The following is a 22,621-nucleotide window of genomic DNA, read 5'->3' as shown; positions in this document are numbered from 1 at the left end:
ATAATGTGCTGTGCTGTGCTTAGTCACTCAGTCGTGTCTGACTCTTGCGACCCCATGGATTGCAGCTCCTCCTCTGTCCATGGGATTCTCCAGGCAAGAATATTGGAGTGGGTTGCCATGCCCACTCCAGGGGATCTTCCCAACCCAGGGATCAAACCCAGGTCTCCCACAATGCAGGCGGATTCTTTACCAGCAGAGCTACCAGGGAAGCCCTATAATACATAATAAAAATGACCAAATGAACAATTCAATAAATTCTGAAAACAAAACTTATGGTCCAGATCATCAGATTATGCTGTTAAAAATATGTTTTTAGCTAGCATCTCTGGAATTTCTGTGATGTAGCCACATGTTGGGCTATCTTTATTATATTTATTATTTCCAGCCTCACCTTACACCTTTCAGGAAAGAGTATTAAATTTACTCAATGGATTAAGAAACTGTGAATCAGAAATGTTACAAAGTTTTCCTAAGGTCACTAAGAGTGAGACCTTAAAGTTGTGTTGGCCTGAACTTTTCATCTTATCATCACAGCTCATTCATCCACGAATTCAATACATTTTTTTCCGAGCACCTGTAAGGTGCCAGGCACAGTTCTAGATGCTGGAGTCCAGTGATAAACGAAACTCACATGACCTTACCTAATGCTCTTATAGGATGTAAAACAGATATAAAGACAGATGTGCATAATTAAGACTTGTGGCACAGGCTAAGGGTACAACCAACTAGAGGGAGGCATTTTTAGACCTGGAGAACAAGGAGACCTCTCTGTGGAGGTGACTTCAAAAAGCAAACTTGAAGGATGAGCAGCAGTCAGCCCTGTAGACAGCTGGGGAGACGGCATGCCTCCCAGGGGAACGGCATGTGAAAGGGCTCCAGGGTGAAGGGAGCTTGCGGTTCACTAGAAGATCCCAGTGACTGAGAGGAAGGGCAGCGACAACCAAGCTTTGAGAGTGGACAGGCTCTTCGTCTTGAAAGGACTAAGTTGTTAGGATTTCAAGCAATTAGGAAGGTGGGAGGATCTTCAGGAGGGTTGAAAATCATCCAGTCCTGTCTCTTGCTACTCCCTGGAGAATTGATTGCAAAGGAAGCAGGCAGAATGATTAGAAATCTACTAAAGTAGTCTCACTGAAGTGTAATGATTAATTAGATGGGGTTATAGGAGTAGAAATGGAGAAAGAAAAAAATCAATGCATTCGAGATATGTGTTAGGGATGGAATCCACAGGAACAGGTGATGAATTGAATGTGAGGAAGGATGAAGAAGATGCTAGAATGGCTCTCAGTTTTCTGGTCTGAACAATTAGATGGATGGCAGTACCATATTTTAAGATAAGAAGATATTATTTATCATTTTCCAGAACATGCACGTGTATCTGTCCAGAGAAACTAATAAATACTTGAGCTTTAAAAATAGCACAGAGCAATAAAGAGAAATGAGTTGATACACCATAAATAGGCAAGGATGAATCCTAAGTGTATCTTGCTTAGTGAAAGAAGTCAGTCCGAAAAGGCTACATAGTCTATGATGTCAACTGTGTGACATTCAGGAAAAGGCAGAATCACTATTTTAAATAAATAAAATTTAGGGCTCCCTGGTGGTCCAGTGGTTAAGGTCCATGGCCTTGATATGGTCCAGGGAACACTGGTTAGATCCCTAGTTCAAGAAGATCCCATGTCTCGGAGCAACTAAGCTTGTGCACCACGACCACTGAGACTGAGCTCTAGAGCCTGAGAGCTACAATTACAGAAGCCCAAGCTCTTAGAGCTTCAGTTCCACAATGAGAGAGGTTGCCATGCACTACAGCTGGACGTGGCCCCGCTTGCCACAGCTCGAGAGGAGCTCATCTGCAGCGTCAAAGACCCATCACAGCCAATAAATAGTAAGTAAACCTTTGAAAAAAGTAAATTTTATTTTTTTTCAAGTAAATTTATTTTATCAAGCTAGTGTGCAATAGGTGAATTTGTTAATTAGAAGCTATTTTAATTAGTCTATCAATTTTTTATGCAAATGAATTCATGAAAACACTTTGTTCTCTTGAGTAGTTTAAGCATTCCCTCTCTAATCTTATTTACATTCTTAATTTGCTTTGCAAATTCTTCATTACAAAGGTAAAATTCAAGTGGTCACAAATGGAGACTAGAAATATTTGAATTAATGAGGTTTTCTCACAACTCACTTTTAGACTGTGTTCTTCCCAGTTTCTTAAAAGACAAGAATTTGGTTCCAATTCCAGTGTCCCCTTGGAGCCTGGCAGACCTCACTGGACTTCCTTCCAGCTCTTCCAGGGTGCCGATGTCTTTGCTAGATACATGTCAATGTCTTCACCTGCAGAAAACATCGATTTGACTGTTTTTCCCTTACAGATGAAATTGTACATTATGAAGAGTAAAGAAAAGCAGAAAGCAATATTTTGGAGAGCTTATCATGATTATTTTATGCAAATCAAGAGCTTGAAGATTAAATTGTGTTTAAATCTTTATTACTTTCATCAGAATGTTGACTTCTCTTCAAAAGTATCCATTTGGTTTGTAATCCTGGATTCCTTTCCAACATCTCCAAGTCATCTGCACCCCTTGGCATGGTAGGGGTAGGGTTGTCTCATTGGTTTAAAGCACTTCCATTCACTTCCCCTCCACATCCCTGCCCTGGGTCTTAAGTGTGGACTGCTATGCCTGCCTTCCTTCAGGGTCTTCTACAATCCCCTCTCCTCCACTGCCAAGAGATTCCATTCCCCTGATGCTAATTCTGTCTGCAATGCTTTTTAATGTGCTCACTCATCAGGGGCTCCTTGAGAGCAGAGTCTGGGCTTAATAGAAGCTATGGACTGAAAAGAAATGCATGGCCTAAACGTTAGGAGTTTTGTTTAATTTGGTGGACTTGCTGAGGACTTAAGCCCAGGAGGAAGCCTCCTAGCTCTGAGAGACTGTTCCAAGGAGGCAAGATGAGGGGCCAGGATATATAGAATTTTTGCAACAAGACCAAGTAGTCAGAGCATCAAAAGATCAGGGTTAAAGAAAACCAGGTGTCTCAAGTTGAGGAATTTAGCACTTTGGGGTGTATGGGAAGATGCGAGGGTCCAGGCTTACTGAAACCATCCTCTTCCTTTGATCTGCACCTCAGCTCTCTGGGGCCGACATCCTAGGCTTTCTCACCCTGAGTCTCCCCAGGTGCACCCTCTGGGGTGGCTGTGGGGGGCTGACGGCTAGACGGTGGGCATCTTGTTTCTGTCCTGAGTCCCCTCAGGGCTCTCTGCTGGGGCGGCTGTGTTGGCTTGATGGCTGAGGCATCTCTGTTTACTGATGCAGCAAGTGGCTTTTTTTTTTTCAATCGATGCGGGCAGTAGTGGTGAGGGTGATTTGCCTTTGCAGCAACCTCAACTCACACCTTAGGTCCAAAGTCCTCATGTAAACCTGACATATCCAGCTCCTCCCAGCCATCCTTTATGGTTAGTTTTTCCCACCAAGTGTGGTAAGCACCTGCTTTGGCTGTAAGAGGTATTCTGGGACCTCAGAGAGACAGTGAGGAGAACATACAAAGCTCCTGATTTCAGGAGCTCCTGCTCTAGGAGGGGGTAAAAACAAAACCAAACAGGAAGCAAATAATAAACAAAGTGATTTCAGAGGCAAGTGATGGAGGTCCAATTCGATCAGACTAAAGCTAAAAGAGAATTGTTCGGGTCACGTGATTGGAAAATCCAAGGGCTAAACCAGCTTTAGGTGTTATGTCAACAATGTCCTGGAGGTTTTGTCTTTTTCTATTTGCTGTGTCCTGTCCTGCTGGGCTCATTCCCAGTGGTCTCTCTGCTCACAGGGCAGATGGCTTCTGGCCAGGCCTACCACCCACTTCAGCCTTCCTCCAGGAGGACTCTGACTGGCCTGGTTGAGTCTCGTGCCCACCTCCCAACCAATCACTGTGGCTCAAAGGGTTTTGGTTTGCCAGCTTGGTTCATGTGCTCACTCTTGGGACCAAGAAGGTGAGTCCAGGCTCTCTCAAATCAAAGGGATTAAATGGGATTATAAAGAGGTGGGGAACTTGGCTTCCCAGGGAGGTGTGCTGGCAGACACCCCATGGCTCACCCCATGGTTCTTTCTTTTGCAACACTCTGCATCTTAGCAATGTTAATCTACTATCACATGTCCCCTCAAAGCCCCCAAAAGAGGAAAACTGTCAAAAGAGGAGAGGGGACAGACAGCCTGGCCACAGCTTGCTTGATAGATGAGTTTTTATCTTTTCTCTGGGGGAAGAATGATATCATAGGCTTGGAATTCATTCATTGCTAGATCTTGTAAATGTCCTGTTCACTTGCTAGGCAGGATGGGGGCTCCAGGGTCTCTGCCCCAGGGCAGTTTCACCCAATCAGAAGATGAATGCTAAGGACACATTGCAACTCAAAGACAATCCTTCTTTCAGGCTGCAGATGTTGTGGACTCCCTTACTAAGCCCTGTTCAAAAAGGAACAGATTGTTTATATCTTTAAAAAAAAAAAACCCCACAGCTGCCCATGTACTGAATGGGGTCATCTCACAGGGTTTTGCCAGGGAACGCCAGCAGGCTGGCGTTCATTTCTCCGAGTTAGCCAAGAGCCTGTGTTTGCATGCACGCAGACCCGAAATTCACACAAGGCAGCTGTTCATCAAACAGCTGTCATATCACCACGCTGGGAAAGACGCCCTTGATGCATTCGCTGCCAGCCTCGCCAGGTCTTAGGAGAGCAGATTAGACCCTGCGAAGGGGGGCAGAATGCAAAGCTGTAATTTGAGCCAGGATCTTGTCACACTTACGTGCAGCTGTTGCATTCAGAAATACTATATATATATATATATATATATATAATTTTTTTTTTTTGCCTTCTAAACAGGCTCTGTTCATTTCAACTGCTTCATTTACTGCCTTTTCCTTCCACTTTGGCAGTTGGGTATAATAACGTTAACTGTTGAACTATCTGCTGTTAGCAACCTTTTTTCATGGCATTCTTTGAGTGTTTTAGGCACTTTTGTAGAGAGAAATGTTTCCCTTTCTATAGGTTGGTCAATCTTGATTTTCTTTTTAGTAGTATTTCATTCTTCCCTGCATGGTTTAAAATCCCCAGTATAAGCAGATTCAAACTATCTGCTGATACAAAAAGCCCTAGTTGACTTAATAACACGGCCAGCTCGTTTTGCTATGATGGCATTTGAAGGAAATGAAGGTACTTCTGTCTTGAAGTGCTACCGTCTGAGATACTGAGTCCACTCTAGTGCTGTGGGGTTTTTATGTATGTGTTTGCAACTATGAAATATTAAAAATATTTTTTTCTTGTAATAAGAAAGGAGAAGATTTCCAGTCTCTGAACTCTGGAGTGATCATGATGTCCCATTTACCTTCAGCAAGTTGATCCATACAATGCAATGTGTTTATTAAGCACCTGCTATGGCTTAAGCCTTTGTGTCTCATGCAAGGAGGGAGGGGATTTAGTGATGAATTGTTCACCCTCTGCCCTGGGGGAGCTTGCGTCCCAATGAGAGGGTCAGACAGAGCAACAGTCCTTAGAAAGCAAAGCAGAACCTGGATATATTGTACAATACAGAGAGTATAGCCATTGCTTATGGTAAGTTTAAGTGGAGTATATTCTATAAAAATATTGTATCACTGTGGTGTTGTACACCTGAGACAAATAGAGTATTATGAATCAACTATGCTTGAATATTTGTTGATTTATTTAATTTTTGGCTGTGCCAGGCCTTCACTGTGGCATGTGGGGTCTTCCCTGCAGCAGACAAACTTAGTCGCTCCCCAGCATGTGGGACCTTTGTTCCCCGACCAGGTATTACACTTGCGTTCCTTGCATTGGAAGTCTTAACCACTGGGTCACCAGGGAACTCCAAATCAACTATACTTGAATAAAAAATAAATAAGGAACACAGAATACTTGGAGGGTTGTTGAGTAGAGAGGTGCCTACTGCTTCACAGACCATGACGCTGGGGGAAGCATTCACTGGGCCTTAGAAAGTGAGTGGAATAGATGTCAATGCATGGAATGGGCAGTTCAAGGCTCAGCAGCATCGAGCTGTTGGTGTTGAGTGGTCAGGAACATGCAGCTAGCTGTGGTGGTAAGGAGATGTGACTCCTGAGGTCAGACTTTGGGAGAATCATGCACTAGCTCAGGAGGATGAAAAGCTTTCCAAAAGAGAGGGATTCCAAAAGAGAGGGCTCATCTGAACTTCAATTTTCTTTTTGGAAGAAGGTAGTCCAGGATATCCTTCCCTTGATGTCCTCATTCTCAGGAGGTGCATGTCGAGGAATCTGAGAGTGACTTTCATGGTGTTTGCAGTTTATTCTCAAATTGTCCAGCCAAAAAGGTCACACACACCTACACACAGAGAGAGAAAGAAGCAAAACACTCACAAGTATCAAGCCTAGAAGAAGAATGCATGCATGTTCACTGTACTGCTCTTTTAACTTTTCTGAAAATGTGTAAGTTCTCATGACAAAGCTTGTGAATAGAAAAGAAAGGCCCCTGGGTAGACCAGTTGGCAACACCTGGGTCTTGGAACCCAGTGCTGCCAGCAACACTAATGAGCAGTCCCAGCTTTGCCGTCTGCAAGCTGCGGGGCTGGTGAAGACACTAAAACCTCTTGAACATCAGCTTTGGCATCCGTCCAAGGAGTGCAGGGACAAGACTTGCTGGCCTCCAGGGCTGTGGGAAGATTAAGGCAGAGAGCTTACAGTGTGGGGCCTGTCACCTCCAGCAGCTCAGGAAAGGGAGGTGACTATTGTTATTATTACGACTACTGTTCCTAAGCTTTATGCTGAAATCGTCTAAGTCCTATTTCTGCTCAGCATCCATGATGAGTGTTATAGCTCAGAGCAGCATCCCAATGACTCTGCTGATGCCACATCCTCCAGTAAGTGCTGAGTGATAACACTCACAGCATCTTGCAGTGCAAAACATGCTCTGTCTGTCCAGCCTGATACATGGAATGGGCCTCCCAAACAACACTGGTGAGCAGCTTGTGAATATTCAGATCAAAAGTCAGTGTCATTTGGTTTACATTTAAAAAATATTCAAATCAGGTGAGAATAAGATGGCACTGTTCTTTCAACTTCATCACCAGCCCCACTGTCCTTTTTACAATTTACTGTTTCTAAACAAATCAAACATTTCAGCACGACAATAAATTGTCATAAATGTGACATGATGGATTTGAAGACGGCCGGGAAAATCTCAAGGCTCATCTTTTCCCTGGTGCATTCTGGCCTCTTCCTCATTCCCACTTGTCCCTATGAATGGCTTTACATTGAACCAGGAGGTATTGTGCACAAAACATGAAAGCTTTAAGAGCATTGGCTCAACAAAGCAAAAGTAAGCTCAAAAATTCTGCACTGAAGCCACGTGTGTTTTTGTTTTATGTTTGCAGGTGTGCCTAAACATACATGTGCACAGGTGCCTGGAGTACCAAGCAAGATAAAATGAGTGATTCAGCACAGATATTAATACCTGCATAGCTGCAATTTCCCAGGTGGTGCTGGTGGTAAAGAACCCACCTGCCAATGCAGGAGACATAAGAGACATGGGTTCAACCCCTGGGTCAGGAAGATCCCCTGGAGGAGGGTATGGCAACCCACTCTACTATTCTTTTCTGGAGAATCCCATGGACAGAGGAGCCTGGTGGGCTACAGTCCATGGGGTCGCAAAGAGTCGGACACGACTGAAAAGACTTAGCATGCTCGTATGACTGCGGTGCTCCAGGAAAACGGAACTCAGCTATGAAGAACTACATACTGTAACTAGCTAAGCAAGACCACTTCAGTGCCGCTCCACAGGAATTCTAGGCCACCTCAACTCCTTTCCCATTATCTCTCTACTTTTAAGCAGATTTATTTTTTAGAACAATTTTAGGTTTAGAGAAAAACTGGGGAGATGGGACTGACAGTTACCAGGTACATCATACCAATTTCCCCTTTTATTGCATCTCACATTATCACGATTTGTTTGTTACCACTCACAAACTAATATTGATGTATTTTTAATTAGTCCATGTTTTACTCAGCTAGCCTTTGTTTTTGTTTTTTTTTTAAATCGAATGTCTTTTCTGTTCCAGGATTCCATTCAGCGTTTCATTTAGTCATCAGGTTCCCTTAGTTTCCTCTTCGCTGTGGCAGTTTCTCAGATGGCCCTTGTTTTTGGCGACCTCGACAGTTCTGAGACCTGCTCGTCTTGTCATTGGCCTCACATCTCAGCCTTATTTCTAAACCTTCAACATTGCTCACATGCTTTTGATGGTCTCTCATCGTCATGTCAGAGCAACTGTGACTGACTCGTAGTCACACTTCAAAAATGTGCTCATGTTTAATAATAGGTTAGGGCATTTACATTCAAAACTGCTCTCTGGTAATTAGATGTTTTGAGATGTGTTTGTAGACCCCCAATTTTCATTTTATTTAAAATTACAGTTCACTATAATTATAAACATAATCTATTTACATCAGATCATTCTGGTAGCGGTTATGCATTATGGGCGTAATTACAACTATCCTGTACTCACGCTCCCCTCATGCTGTAAAAATGTAACAATTGCCAGAAAACTAGAGTTGGAGGAAATTGTTACAGGGAAGAGCTGATGAATGGCTTCCCATCCTTCTATCTCCTTGCTTCCAGGTCATAAACTCTTAAATCAGAAAAGCCTGTGTCAAGAGTCCTTTGCTCTAAACATAGCTTTTAGGCGCTCGACAGTCCATGGGCCTGCTTCTTCCACTTATTTAAAAAGATACCCAAGAGCTCTGTACCAAGCGCCTGGCATGAACAGACAAACACCTGGCCTGTGAGACCCTGGATAGTATTCATGGCAGATTAGACATTGCAGAAGAAAAGAGTGGTTGAAGACATAGGAACCACAACTGCCCATAATAAAATACAGAGAGAGAAAGACTGAAAACAGTAGAGAATTCGTGAGCTGTAAGGAAAATTCCAGTGGCCTACTGCATGTGTAACTGAAGTCTGCAAAGATGAACAGAAGGGGGAAAGACAGAAAAAAATATTAAAAAAAAATAATAGCCTAAATTTTGCAAGCCTTCAAATGAAGTAGATTCTAGGGCAAAGGATATTACCAGAGATGAAGTCATTTCATCATGATATATAGGTCAATTCATCTAGAACACACAACAATCCTAAACAGTTATGTACTTATTAAGAAAGTTTCCAAATATGTGAAGCAAAAGCCTAATATAATTGAAAAGAGAAATAGACAAATTCAAAGCTGTCAGAGATTCCACTCCTCTGTTCCAATAACTGCCAGAACAAGTAGACAAAAAATGGAGTAAGGAAATCTGAAATTCACTTTGATATTAATATAGCCAATTCAGCTTTCTTTTGATCAGTGTAATCATGTCTTTTACTGTCTTGTTAGTTTTAACCTATTTCTTTTTGTTTCAAGTGCACATCTCATATGCAGCATAGAGTTGAATAGAACCTCATCACAGTCTGATCAATCACATTGCCATAATCAACAATTTTAGGGCACTCCATCAAACATAGCAGAATACACATTTTTTTCAAGTGCACACAGATTGTTTACCCAAATTAACCAAATTCTGAGCTTTAAAATATATCCTAACACATTTAAAAGGATTTGATTTATGCAAAGTATATTATTTAGTCACAGTAGTATTAAATTAGAAATCTATAATAGAGAGATAACAGGTAATTCCCAATTATTTGGAAGTTAATAATTTATTTTTAAATAATCAGTGGGTTAAAGAAGAAATCAAAAGGAAAACAGGAAGTATTTTAAAACAGTAGTTTCAAGCAAAAACACAGCATTTTTAAAATATGTTAATATATCTGAAGAACAATATGCCAGAATTTGCATGATGCAATTAATGTAATACTTGAGGGAAATTTATAGCACTAAAAATCACAATTTATGAGCTCGGGTTCCTCCTGAAGAAAATTTAAAAAGTAGAGAGCCACTCAAACCCAAAGTAAGCAGAAGAAAATAGATAATAAAGATCAGAGTGGAAAACAGTGAAATGCAAAATAGGAAGTCAGAGGAGAAAAATCAATGAAACCTAAAGCTGTTTATTCAAGAAAATAAAAAAGGTCAAAAAGCTTCTAGCCAGGCTGAGAGAAAAAAAGACAGCAGGCAATAATGATCTATATCACGACTGAAATACTCAACAACAAAAACAGATTTTATAGGTTTTAAAAATAAAGGAATATTATGAACAACTTTATGCCAATACATTCAATAACTTGGATAAAATGGACAAACACATTAAAAGACATAAAACCACCAAAGTTCACTTAAAAAAGAGATTAAATTTGTAGATTAAAACATCTTCCAGGGAGAAAACTCCAAATAACATCATTGATGATTTCAGGAAGAAATAATACTAATTTTACAAATCCCTCACTGAAGACCTTTTCCCTCACCTCCTTTCACCCAGTACCTCATGCCTGCCTTTCAATAAAAAGATTGAAAGCTAACTAAACAACAAACAAAGACAAGAAGAAGTACATGGGGAAAAAATAGACACACACATCATCAGAACCCCACATCTTACTATCTCCACGGCTCTTACCCTGGTCCCTTGGAGAAGGAAATGGCAACCTACTCCAGTACTCTTGCCTGGAAAATCCCATGGATGAAGGAGCCTGGTAGGCTCCTGGTAGGTCCATGGGGTCTCAAAGAGTTGGACACGACTTGAGCGACTTCACTCACTACCCTGGTCCCTGGTCTCTGGTCCCAGCCACCATCAATTCTCTGATTTTTGGTCCTCTTCAATTCTAATCCCAGCTCTCCTTTACAATTTAGTGTCTCCTCTTTCATCCCCTGGTCCTGGAAGTCAGGACATCCAAACACGACTTTATCTCCCGAACACTTATCCCTAAACCTGACTTTTCTGGTGAGCAACAAAGGCTTGGCTCATACAACTTCCTCTTTGGGGGGAGGCGGACCTGCTGCATCCACTGTTGAAGATTCAGCTTCCTCTCTGACGTGTACATCGTTTTCTGTCCCCTCGCCCAATTCCTAGCCATTCTGGGGGAGGTCATTTTGGGCACTTTCCCACTCCTCACAAGTGCAGTTCAGCACAAGGCACCCTGAGGGAGGGCATCCTAGCTCCTGTCTGGGATAAAACCCTGGGCAAAAGCTACCAGTGTCTGAGTCCCACTCACTTCAGAACAAAAGGACTATCTCCCCTATATCATTACCTCCAGGATTGCTGGGTGAGATCTTCTGTGAAGGATTTATGAAATAATTTGTTGTTTTAGTCACCAAGTCGTGTCCAACTCCTTTACAATACCATGAACTCTAGCTGGCCAGGCTCCTCTGTCCATGGGATTTCCCAGGCAAGAATACTGGAGTGGGTTGCCATTCCCTTCTCCAGGGGATCTTCCCGACTCAAGGATTGATTCTGCGTCTCCTGCATTGGCAGGCGGATTCTTTACAGCTGAACCACCAGGGAAGCCCTTATGAACTAATATAGTGGGGTTAGTAAGAAATCGTGCACAATTATTTTATTTTCCACATATCTGTCTTTTCTCCCTATGAATTTGCAGGCTCTTTCTGGGCAGGATCTTTACATCCTCCTTGGTATGTGCTGAGTGCTTTGTGCATGTAGCAAGCCCCCAGTGAATGCTTTTCTGAACCAGTCACAACTTTGGTGGCTCAGAGATGATCTTTGCAGCCTGAGACCACTGGCATGTTATCCCTTCCCTGTCTTTAGCAGCAATATTTGTCATTGCCTGTTATAGATGGAAATCTCTGCAAACAAAATTCGCCTCTGTAATTGAGTTAACATTTCATTATTGCTTTCGATGGTGCTTTGTTTTACAAGCAAAGCAACATGAAGTGGCTTCTCCAATTTTTTAAAGCAAATGAAGAGTCTTTTCAGGCCAGTTGCTGCATCACATTTTCCTTATTTATCATTTTATAGCAGGCATATTTCTGGTAAAATGGTAGTGATCCTGTGGTCGCTTCTGAGAGCATGAATAAGGCAGATTTCACACAGACTTCTAGCTCTCAGTTAATCAGAATTTCAAAAGGTATGGATATCCATGGGCACCTAAAAGGCTTTTCCTAAAATTACTGTATTTGAGGAAGGTAAATGATACATTTCATATTAACCTGTTAACAAAATATATGAAACTGCTCTGATTGTTCTTTTCAATCTTTACCTTTATAACCTATGCATCCGTGGTCTTACCAGCCCAAATATTATCTCCAGTCCCTCAGCTTGTTGGCATCAAATTGCCCTTTAAGACCCACTTTTAAAAAGGATAAATTAACTGTGGTGTATTAACTGCTATTCAGTAAAAAGCAAGAGTTTTCAAAATAATACGGGTGAATCTCAAAAATATGATGCTGCAAAATAAAAGAAGCAAAGAATAAAATGAAACATATGACTTTTTAATAGGAATTTCAAAAATTGGCAAACTAATCTGTGGTAGTAAAAGTCAGACTAGTGGTTATCTGAAAGATGATGAATTGGAAACGTTCGGTATCTTGAGTGGGGTGGTGGTCACCGTGGGTGCCTACAAGTATAAAACATTAATTAGCTGCTCATTGGAAATGTGTGGATTTTTCTGCATGTAAACTGTATGTCAGTAAGTTGTATTTAAAAGGAATCAAGTGTAGACTTCCTTTTGCTTCTGGAAGGATGAAGTAGACGTACTTTCCCCTCTTTTTCCAACTAAGTACAACTAATACCCCTGACATTACACATGCAAAATCAACCTAAGAGAACTCTAAAATATGGGAAGAGGAAGGCAAGCTAGTTAAGGACCTCAGGACCCAAGGAACAACAGAATGAAGGTTCTTCAGGATTTCTTTTTCCCTCATACATCCCAATCCTGAAGCAAAAGAAGCCACAAGCTGGATCACACATTCATCACTGGTAAGGATACAAAATGGTCCAGTCAGCGTGGAAGACAGCCTGGCAGTTTCTTAAAAAAATAGACCTGCAAATACCACTTGACTCAGCAACGCACAGAGAAATGAAGCCTACTATTCACACAAAGATCTGTGCACAAACGTGGATACCAGCTCCCCTTACAGTAACCAAAAACAGGGAGCCACCCAGGTGTCCTCCAACCACCAAGCGATTAAACAGCCGGGTGCATCCACACCATGAAAGACTCCTCAGCAGTAAAAAAGGGAACGACTCAACCTGGATTAATCTCCAGAGAATGGCAAAGGATGGGGCTGGCAGGGGCTGGTGAGGAAAGCCAATCTGAAAACCCTACATACTACATGATAATATTTACAGACTTTTCTTGAGCTGAGAAAAAGATAAAAATGGAGAACAGATAAATGGTTGCTGGAGGTTAAGAGGATGTGAGGAGGAGAGAAGTGTGGCTATAAAGGGGCAACTTGAAGGATCCCTGTGGAGATGGAGATGCTCTGTGTCTTGACTGTATCAGTGTCAGTATCTGGGTTGTGAAATCGTGCTTCAGCTTTAAAAGATGCTTCCCTTGGAGAAAACTGTGGAAAAGGCACACAGGGTCTTTCTATGTTATTTCTTACAACTGCATGTGAATCTACAATGATCTCAAAATCAAAAGTTTAATGAACAATTTTTGAACATCATAGCACACCATGGTTTGACTGGGGAAGGGCAGGAGGGAAATTTATGGAGTTATGATAATGCTTCTTACCTTGTATGGACTCAAAAAATGATTCACAACCTTAAAGTTGAGAGTTATGTTTTATTAGGTGGGAATTTTAGGACTTCAAGCCCATGAGGTAGCATCTCAAGTAATCCTGAAAGAACTGGTCTGAGGAGGTGAGGGGGGAGCCGGATTATACAGAAGTTTTGCAACAAGAAGCAGGTAGTTAGAACATCAACAGATGCTTATTAGGGGAAGAAACCGGATATCCTGAGTTAGGAAATTTAGTACTTTTCTATGTATGGGAAGATGCAGGAGGCTGGACTCATTGAAATCATTCCTTTCATATGTGCCTCGGCTATCTGGGGCCAGCATCCTGTGTTTTCATATCCTCAAGGCTCACCATAGGGAGTGGCTGCAGTCTGATGGCTGATAGATGACAGGTCTTCTTTTCCTTCCTGAGTTTCCTCAGGCTCACAGGCACACCATCCATGGTGGCTGCAATCACCGATGACTGTTTCAGCCTTGTTTACTGATATAGCAGGAAAAATCACATTTCTCAGTTGATAGGGATCAGAGTCATATAGATGTCTGCACTTGTCAAAACTCAGCAAATGTGTGAGTTTAGCTGTGTGCATATTATTGCATAGTCATTTTACATTTTAAAAAAGAATTAAGTAAAATTGTCTGGAGCACCAAATCCCTGCTCTAGGAGCGCTGAGAAAGTCCCCAGCCCTTCAAGGATAAGCTGGCCAAAACAGATTTGGAAACAGACACCCTGACAGAAAACTCAGCTGGTGGAGAAAGAATGTGCTTGGAGCATCTCACTGGGAGGTGGGGTTTGAGGACACCACCATCTACAAGTTAAGAATTTATCTCAGGACTTCCGTGGAGGTCCAGTGGTGAAGACTCTGTGCTTTCAATGCAAGGGGCATGAGTTGGACCCCTTGTCAGGGAACTAAGATCTTACATGCCATGTAGCATGGCCAAAAAAATAAATAAAATTTTAAAAATGCATATCTCCTTTAAGAAAATGAATGTATCTCATGTGCAAGAGACCCATTCAAGCCATGTGTGCTGTGTGTGTGAATGCTCAGTCATGTCCAACTCTTTGTGATCCCATGAACTGCAGTCTGCCAGGCTCCTCTGCCCATCGGAATTTCCAGGCAAGAATACTGGAGTGGGTCGTCATTTCCTTCTCCAGGGAATCATCCTGACCCAGATCGAATCTGTGTCTACTGCATTGACGGTGGATTTTTTAACACTAGTGCCACCTTGGAAGCCTCTCAGCCCAAAGGAAGGCTATCGGAAAAAATGTGTTCACAGAGTTGTGAAATTTACCAATGTGAAATATTTTAACTCCAATCGGCTTTGACTGCTGCGTGTTTCTACTGCAATTTCTGCTCATTTTGGGTGGTGTAGAATGGTCACAAGCATCTGGGGGGTTGGCTCTAGGAATCTGATTGAGGATGCATTTTGTTTGGGTTTCATGACAGACGTGGTTTTCAGTTACCTTTATGTGTAAAGTTAGTACAGCCAGTTTCAAGCCTGCAAAACATAGAGTTGAAGCCATACTCAGGCTTTCAGTTCAGTTCAGTGCAGTCGCTCTGTTGTTTTCGACTCTTGGGGACCCCACTGACTGCAGCACTTCAGGTCTCCCTGTCCATCACCAACTCCCGGAGTTCACTCAAACTCATGACCATTGACTCGGTGATGCTATCCAGCCATCTCATCCTCTATCATCCCTTCTCCTCCAACCTTCAATCATTCCCAGCATCAGGGTCTTTTCCAATGAGTCAATTCTTCATATCAGGTGGCCAAAATATATCTGGTATACCAAAAACAAAGTTTAGTACATGGAAGGGCTCCTAAAAGTCTATAGAAAATGAAGTGACTCTTCTTTAAGTCAGTAAAGAGATTGATTATCAATAAGTATTGGAGCTTCAGCTTCAGCATCAGTCCTTCCAATGAATATTCAGAATTGATTTCCCTTAGGATGGACTGGTTGGATCTCCTTGCAGTCCAAGGGAGTCTCAGATGGGCTGGTTGGATCTCCTTGCAGTCCAAGGGACTCTCAAGAGTCTTCTCCAACACCGCAGTTCAAAAGCATGAATTCTTCAGCACTCAGCTTTCTTTATAGTCCAACTCTCACATCCCATACATGACTACTAGAAAAACCATAGCCTTGACTAGACAGACCTTTGTTGGCAAAGTAATGTCTCTGCTTTTTACTATGCTGTCTAGGTTGGACACAGCTTTTCTTCCAAGGAGCAAGCGTTTTAATTTCATGGCCACAGTCACTTCTGCAGTGATTTTGGAGCCCCCCCCAAAATAAATTCTGTCACTATTTCCACTGTTTCCCCATATATTTGCCATGAAGTGATGGGACAAGATGTCATGATCTTAGTTTTCTGAATGTTGGGTTTTAAGCCAATGTTTTCACTCTCCTCTTTCACTTTCATCAAGAGGCTCTTTAGTTTTTCTTTGCTTTCTTCCATAACGGTGGTATCATCTGCATATCTGAGGTTACTGATATTTTTCCCAGCAATCTTGATTCCATCTATTGCTTCATTGAGCTCAGTGTCTCTCATTATGTATTCTGTATAGAAGTTAAACAAGCAGGGTGGCAATATACAGCCTTGATGTACTCTTTTCCCAATTTGGAACCAGTCTGTTGCTCTTTGTCCAGTTCTAACTGTTGCTTCCTGATGTGCATACAGGTTTCTCAATAGGCAGGTCAAGTGGTCTGGTATTCCCATCTCTTTCAGAATTTTCCACAGTTTCTTGTGATCCACACAGTCAAAGGCTTTGGCATAGTCAATAAAGCAGAAATAGATGTGTTTCTGGAACTCTCTTCCTATTTTCGATGATCCAGCGGAGGTTGGCAATTTGATCTCTGGTTCCTCTGCCTTTTCTAAAACCAACTTGAACATCTGGAAGTCCACGGTTCACGTATTGCTTAAGCCTGGCTTGGAGAATTTTGAGCATTACTTTAGTAGCGTGTGAGATGAGTGCAATTGTGCGGTAGTTTGAGCGTTCTTTGGCATTGCCTTTCTTTGGGATTGGAATGAAAACTGACCTTTTCCAGTCCTGTGGCCACTGCTGAGTTTTCCAAATTTGCTGGCATATTGAGTGCAGCACTTTCACAGCATCATCTTTCAGGATTTGGAATAGCTCAACTGGAATTCCATCACCTCCACTAGCTTTGTTCATAGTGATGCTTCCTAAAGGCCACTTGACTTCACATTCCAGGATGTCTGGCTCTACGTGAGTGATCATACCATTGTGACTATCTTGGTCATGAAGATCTGTTTTGTACAGTTCTTCTGTGTATTCTTGCCACCTCTTCTTAATATCTTCTGCTTCTGCTAGGTCCATACCATTTCTGTCCTTTATTGAGCCCATCTTTGCATGAAATATTCCCTTGGTATCTCTAATGTTCTTGAAGAGATCTCTAGTCTCCCCCATTCTGTTGTTTTCCTCTATTTCTTTGCATTGATCGCTGAGGAAGGCTCTTTTTGCTATTCTTTGGAACTCTGCATTCAGATGCTTATATCTTTCCTTTTCTCCTTTGCTTTTTGCTTCTGTACTTTCCACAGCTATTTGTAAGGCCTCCCCAGACAGCCATTTTGCTTTTTGCGTTTCTTTTCCATGGGGATGATCTTGATCCCTGTCTCCTGTACAATGTCACGAACCTCAGTCCACAGTTCATCAGGCACTCTATCTATCAGATCTAGTCCATTAAATCTATTTCTCACTTCCACTGTATAATCCTAAGGGATTTGATTTAGGTCATACCTAAATGGTCTAGTGGTGTTCCCTACTTTCTTCAGTTTAAGTCTGAATTTGGCAATAAGGAGCTCATGATCTGAGCCACAGTCAGCTCCCAGTCTTGTTTTTGCTGACTGTATAGAGCTTCTCCATCTTTGGCTGCAAAGAATATAATCAATCTGGTTTTGGTGTTGACCATCTGGTGATGTCCATGTGTAGAGTCTTCTCTTGTGTTGTTGGAAGAGGGTGTTTGCTATGATCAGTGCATTCTCTCGGCAAAACTCAATTAGTCTTTGCCCTGCTTCATTCCATATTCCAAGGCCAAATTTGCCTGTTACTCCAGGTGTTTCTTGACTTCCTACTTTTGCATTTCAGTCCCCTATAATGAAAAGGACATCTTTTTTGGGTGTTAGTTCTAAACGTTCTTGTAGGTCTTCATAGAACCATTCAACTTCAGCTTCTTCAGCATTACTGGTTGGGGCATAGACTGGATTACTGTGATATTGAATAGTTTGCCTTGGAAATGAACAGAGATCTTTCTGTCGTTTTTGAGATTACACTCAAGTACTGCATTTCGGTCTCTTTTGTTGACCAAAATGGCTACTCCATTTCTTCTAAGGGATTCCTGCCCACAGAAGTAGATATAATGGTCATCTGAGTTAAATTCACCCATTCCAGTCCATTTTAGTTTGCTGATTCCTAGAATATCGATGTTCACTCTTGCCATCTCCTGTTTGACCACTTTCAATTTCCCTTGATTCATGGACCTAACATTCCAGGTTCCTATGTAATACTGCTCTTTATACATCGGACCTTGCTTCTATCACCAGTTACATCCACAACTGTCTTCATTGCCTCCACCATAGTTTGGCTTCAGGTCAAATAACAGGGAGGGAACACAGCCCCACCCTTCAACAGAAAATTGGATTAAAGATTTACTGAACATGGCCCCACATATCAGAATAAGACTCAGTTTTCCCCTCAGTCAGTCTCTCCCATCAGGAAGCTTCCATAAGCCTCTTATCCTTCTCCATCAGAGGGCAGACAGACTGAAAACCACAATCACAGGAAACTAACCAATCTGATCACATGGACCACAGCCTTGTCTAACTCAATGAAACTATGTCATGCCAGGTAGGGCCACCCAAGACGGATGGGTCATGGTGGAGAGTTCTGACAAAACATGGTCCACTGGAGGAGGGAATGGCAAATCAATTCAGTATTCTCGCCTTGAGAATCCCATGAACAGTATGAAAAGGCAAAAAATAGGACACTGAAAGTTGAACTCCCCAGGTCAGTAGGTGCCCAATATGCTACTGGAGATCAGTGGAGAAATAACTCCAGAAAGAATGAAGAGATGGAGCCAAAGCAAAAACAACACCCAGTTGTGGATGTGATTGGTGATGGAAGTTAAGTTCAATGCTTTAAAGAGCAATGTTGCATAGGAACCTGGAATGTTAGGCCCATGAATCAAGGGAAATTGGAAGTGGTCAGACAGGAGATGGCAAGAGTGAACATGGGCATTTTAGGAATCAGTGAGCTAAAATGGACTGGAATGGGTGAATTTAACTCAGATGACCATTATATCTACTACTGTGGGCAAGAATCCCTTAGAAGAAATGTAGCCATCATGGTCAACAAAAGAGTCTGAAATGCAATACTCAGATGCAATCCCAAAAAATGACAGAATGATCTCTGTTCATTTCCAAGGCAAATCATTCAGTATCACAGTAATCCAAGTCTATTCCCTGACCAATAATGCTGAAGCTGAAGTTGAATGGTTCTGTGAAGACCTACAAGACTTTCTAGAGCTAACTAACACCCAGGCTTTAGAGGTCTTGAATTCTAATGATCTTAACCCTGCTCTTAACCCTACAGCCTTTCATATGCTCCCAGTGTGCCAGGAATTACAGAGAGCCTAAGATCCTAACCTCCTTGCATGCCAACAAGTGAGCCTGTACTGCTTCATGAGATGCTGGTGGAAGACACAAGAGCCGCAGGTTAGAGATGAGGACTATAGCGCACACGTCAGACCTTCAGTTCCACGGGGAGACTTTATTACCCTGTCAGGAAACAAATTGGCCTTTTGCCACAAGGTACTCTCTCTGTTTTTCACGGTCACTTGCAAACATTCTCGGAAAGCTTGTGGTTCAGTTGCTAAATCGTGTCTGACTCTTTGTGACCCCATGGAGTGCAACACACCAGACTCCCCTGTCCTTCACTGTCTCCTGGAATTTGCTCAAACTCACATCTGTTGAGTTAATGATGCCATCTAACCATCTCATCTTCTGTCACCCCCTTCTCCTCCTACCCTCAATCTTTCCCAGCATCAGGGTCTTTTCTAATGAGTCAGCTCTTCTCATCAGGTGGCCAAAGTATTGGAGCTTCAGCTTCAGCATCAGTCCTTCCAGTAAATATTCAGGGTTGATTTCCTTTAGGATTGACTGGTTAGATCTCCATGCTGTCCAAGGGACTCTCAATTGTCTTCTCTAGCACCACAGTTCGAAAATATCAATGCTTCTGTGCTCAGCCTTGGAAAGCTAGCCCTGGGAAAAAGCCATCAGTCACTCTACTGAGAAGATGTACAGAAACACTAGAGACCTTGAGGAATTGCTTCTCCAACATAGGGGTTCACATACAGGCCTTGCACCTTGACCTCGAGGCTGAGGGTCTACTCCCAACCTCTCACAAGCAGTAGACAGCTTCTTCTTTCCCTCCTTGAATCTCACCCACTTTTCCCATCTTATCCCCTCGTCCTCCATCTAAAGGGTCCTGTCCAAGCACGTTTATACAGGTTCTTTTTCAAGTTCATGATTCGACATGAAATTCTGACATAAAAGGTAACACAATAAGCCACTACAATGTGAGTGCTGACCACAAACTGGTTAGTGAGGTGTCATCATTTCAAAGAATAGTTAAGATTAATCTCTGTAGAAGGAAACTTGAAATGCCCTGAAACTTTGCAGCTCATATTTCAGAAACCTGATAGAAGCTTTTCTAAACATGACACTCACTCTAGTTAGTTCATTACATTACCAAAAAAGAGCTTGGGAAGGTTAAAAAGAAACTTTCTCAACTATCAATAGCAGAAAATAAGGATTGCTCCTTCATGGCAGGATAAAGACTGGGTTACCTTCCTAGTCTTGATAAAGCCATTCAGTTCACACCACAGCCACTAGCCACATGCCTGCAGAACACTTGAGACATGGCTGGTGCGATTGACAAGTGATGTATGGGTAAAACATGCATCAGATTTTGAAGACTTACTAAGGAAAAAAATGTAAAGTATATCATTAATATTGTATTAATAATATGCCTAAATATTCATTGGAAGGACTGATGCTGAAGATCCAATACTTCGGCCACCTGATGGCCTGACTCATTGGAAAAGACCCTGATGCTGGGAAAGATTGAAGGCAGGAGGAGAAGGGGACAACAGAGGATGAGACGGTTGGATGGCATCACTGACTCAATGGACATGGGTTTGGGTGGACTCTGGGAGTTGGTGATGGACAGGAAGGCCTGATGTGCTGTAGTCCGTGGGGTTGCAAAGAGCCAGACATGACTTAGCTACTGAAGAGCAACAAGGTTGATATCACAGTGTAACCAGGAGTGGGGTCCAGCTTCTTGCTGCTCAAAAGCCATTAAAGAGTCCAAGTTGGTGGAAAGGAAAGTTTGGTTTATTTTGGATGCCAGCAATCAGGGGTGAGGAAAGAGTGGACACCTGTCCAAAGGCTGACTCCCTCACCACTCCACTGACAAATCGGGTGACAAGAGCTTTTACAGACAGAGGGAGGGGGCTACCTGTGGAAACAGCACAGTCAGCTCTGACAGTCATCTTGTAACTGATGATCAGTGGTCTGACCAGCTTCATCTTGCTTGTTTCAAGCACAGTTAATCTTCAGTTCCAGGGTCAGTTGGTTTCCATTTCTTTGAGGCCAGTTCTCAGAGTTGTGGCAACTTATGTCATGGCTACAGTCTGGTCATGATACAGTTAACCTCTCCACCTGGTGAGGGTTTCAATATCTGTAAGACAGCTCAGAGGATACGGCTCAGAATATTATCTACAGCCTTGAAAAGGAACTAAAGTTCCTTGACTATGATTAATGACCAATCTATTATTATTTGATCTCCTTTAACTGTTTTCTTTGTTTCTCCATTTTCTCACTTTTCTGATTAAACTTATTCTTTGGCTAAAGTTTTTGCACAGGCTAAAAGGCAGGATGGGGACATGGCAGGGTGGGGTTGGGGCAAGGCAAGGGCCACAGAGTTCAGCTCCATTTCAGTAACACTTGGGCTATATTGACATAAATGAAACATAGGGTTAAAATACTCCCACCTCTTCCTTTTTCCCCGCCTTACACTTTTAAATATGACTACTACAAAATTGAAAACCATATATGTGACACATTGGAGATTTGCATGATATTTCTAATGGACAACATTGTTTTACAGAAAGTGATGGCCAAATTGTTTCAGATGAAAAGATAATCAGGGTATGAAGCCAAATACACAGGTGGAGGTTTGCATGATCTTTCTATCGTACAACATTGTTTTACAGAAAGTGATGGCCAAATTGTTTCAGATAAAAAGATAATCAGAGTATGTGGCCAAATACACAGGAAAATGTATTACTTTTTTCCCCCTGGATTTTGTAATGTTTGTGGACTTTTCTGGCTCTTAAAATTGTTTAATTTGTTGTGCTTTGTCATTTTACATAAACATTGAGTTTCATATCTATTTATGTGTTTATAATTCTGCAGTCTTCTTCTTAAAGAAGTACCCCCAAATTGTATAAGCTTCATGTCCCATGAAACCTGGATCTTCCCTGGGATTCAGGCTCCACGTTGTGCAGAGGGGCTGGAGAAAACTAACCAGTGCAAAGGTGGGAGCCCTGTAAGTTGATTCAGAGATCTTTTACTGTGTTATTTTCAGTTTGTCTCTCACGCGGTTCAGAGCAGCTGTATGGTGAGAGAACAGGTGAGAGAAGGGAGGTGGGGCAGGCAGATGGATGGATGGAGAGGGCAGGAGAGATGAGGATGGAGAGAGGCGGACCACCGCTGAGGCAAACACCGCTCTTTATCCCCATGCTGCAGAAAAGTCCTGCCTCTTCATCGGCACTGATGCTAAAGAACAGGAAGGAATGAGTTAATGGAATTCAGTTTATATAAATAGAGCAAGAACAGAGCACCTCTGAAAGGAAAGGAAAATGTTACCATAAAAAAGGCCAAGCAAATTTGCAGTAGTGATGGGGGAGGT

At 42.2% G+C, this 22,621-nt stretch overlaps 1 long non-coding RNA gene across 1 annotated transcript in view; it reads left to right on the top strand.

Annotated features, from left to right (window-relative positions):
• Positions 1-1,758: 1,758 nt before the first annotated feature.
• LOC129636782 (uncharacterized) overlaps positions 1,759-22,621 on the top strand; it is a 33,564-nt gene continuing 12,701 nt past the window's right edge. Inside the window, exons 1-2 of the long non-coding RNA XR_008707114.1 lie at positions 1,759-1,882; positions 19,241-19,458. This is a non-coding gene — a long non-coding RNA (uncharacterized LOC129636782). The remainder of the gene's footprint in view (positions 1,883-19,240; positions 19,459-22,621) is intronic.

This window comes from Bubalus kerabau, chromosome 22 (assembly GCF_029407905.1).
Source record: "Bubalus kerabau isolate K-KA32 ecotype Philippines breed swamp buffalo chromosome 22, PCC_UOA_SB_1v2, whole genome shotgun sequence".
Taxonomy (NCBI): domain Eukaryota; kingdom Metazoa; phylum Chordata; class Mammalia; order Artiodactyla; family Bovidae; genus Bubalus; species Bubalus kerabau.
Note: the sequence above shows the minus strand (reverse complement) of the source record. Positions and strands in the feature narration are given on the sequence as shown.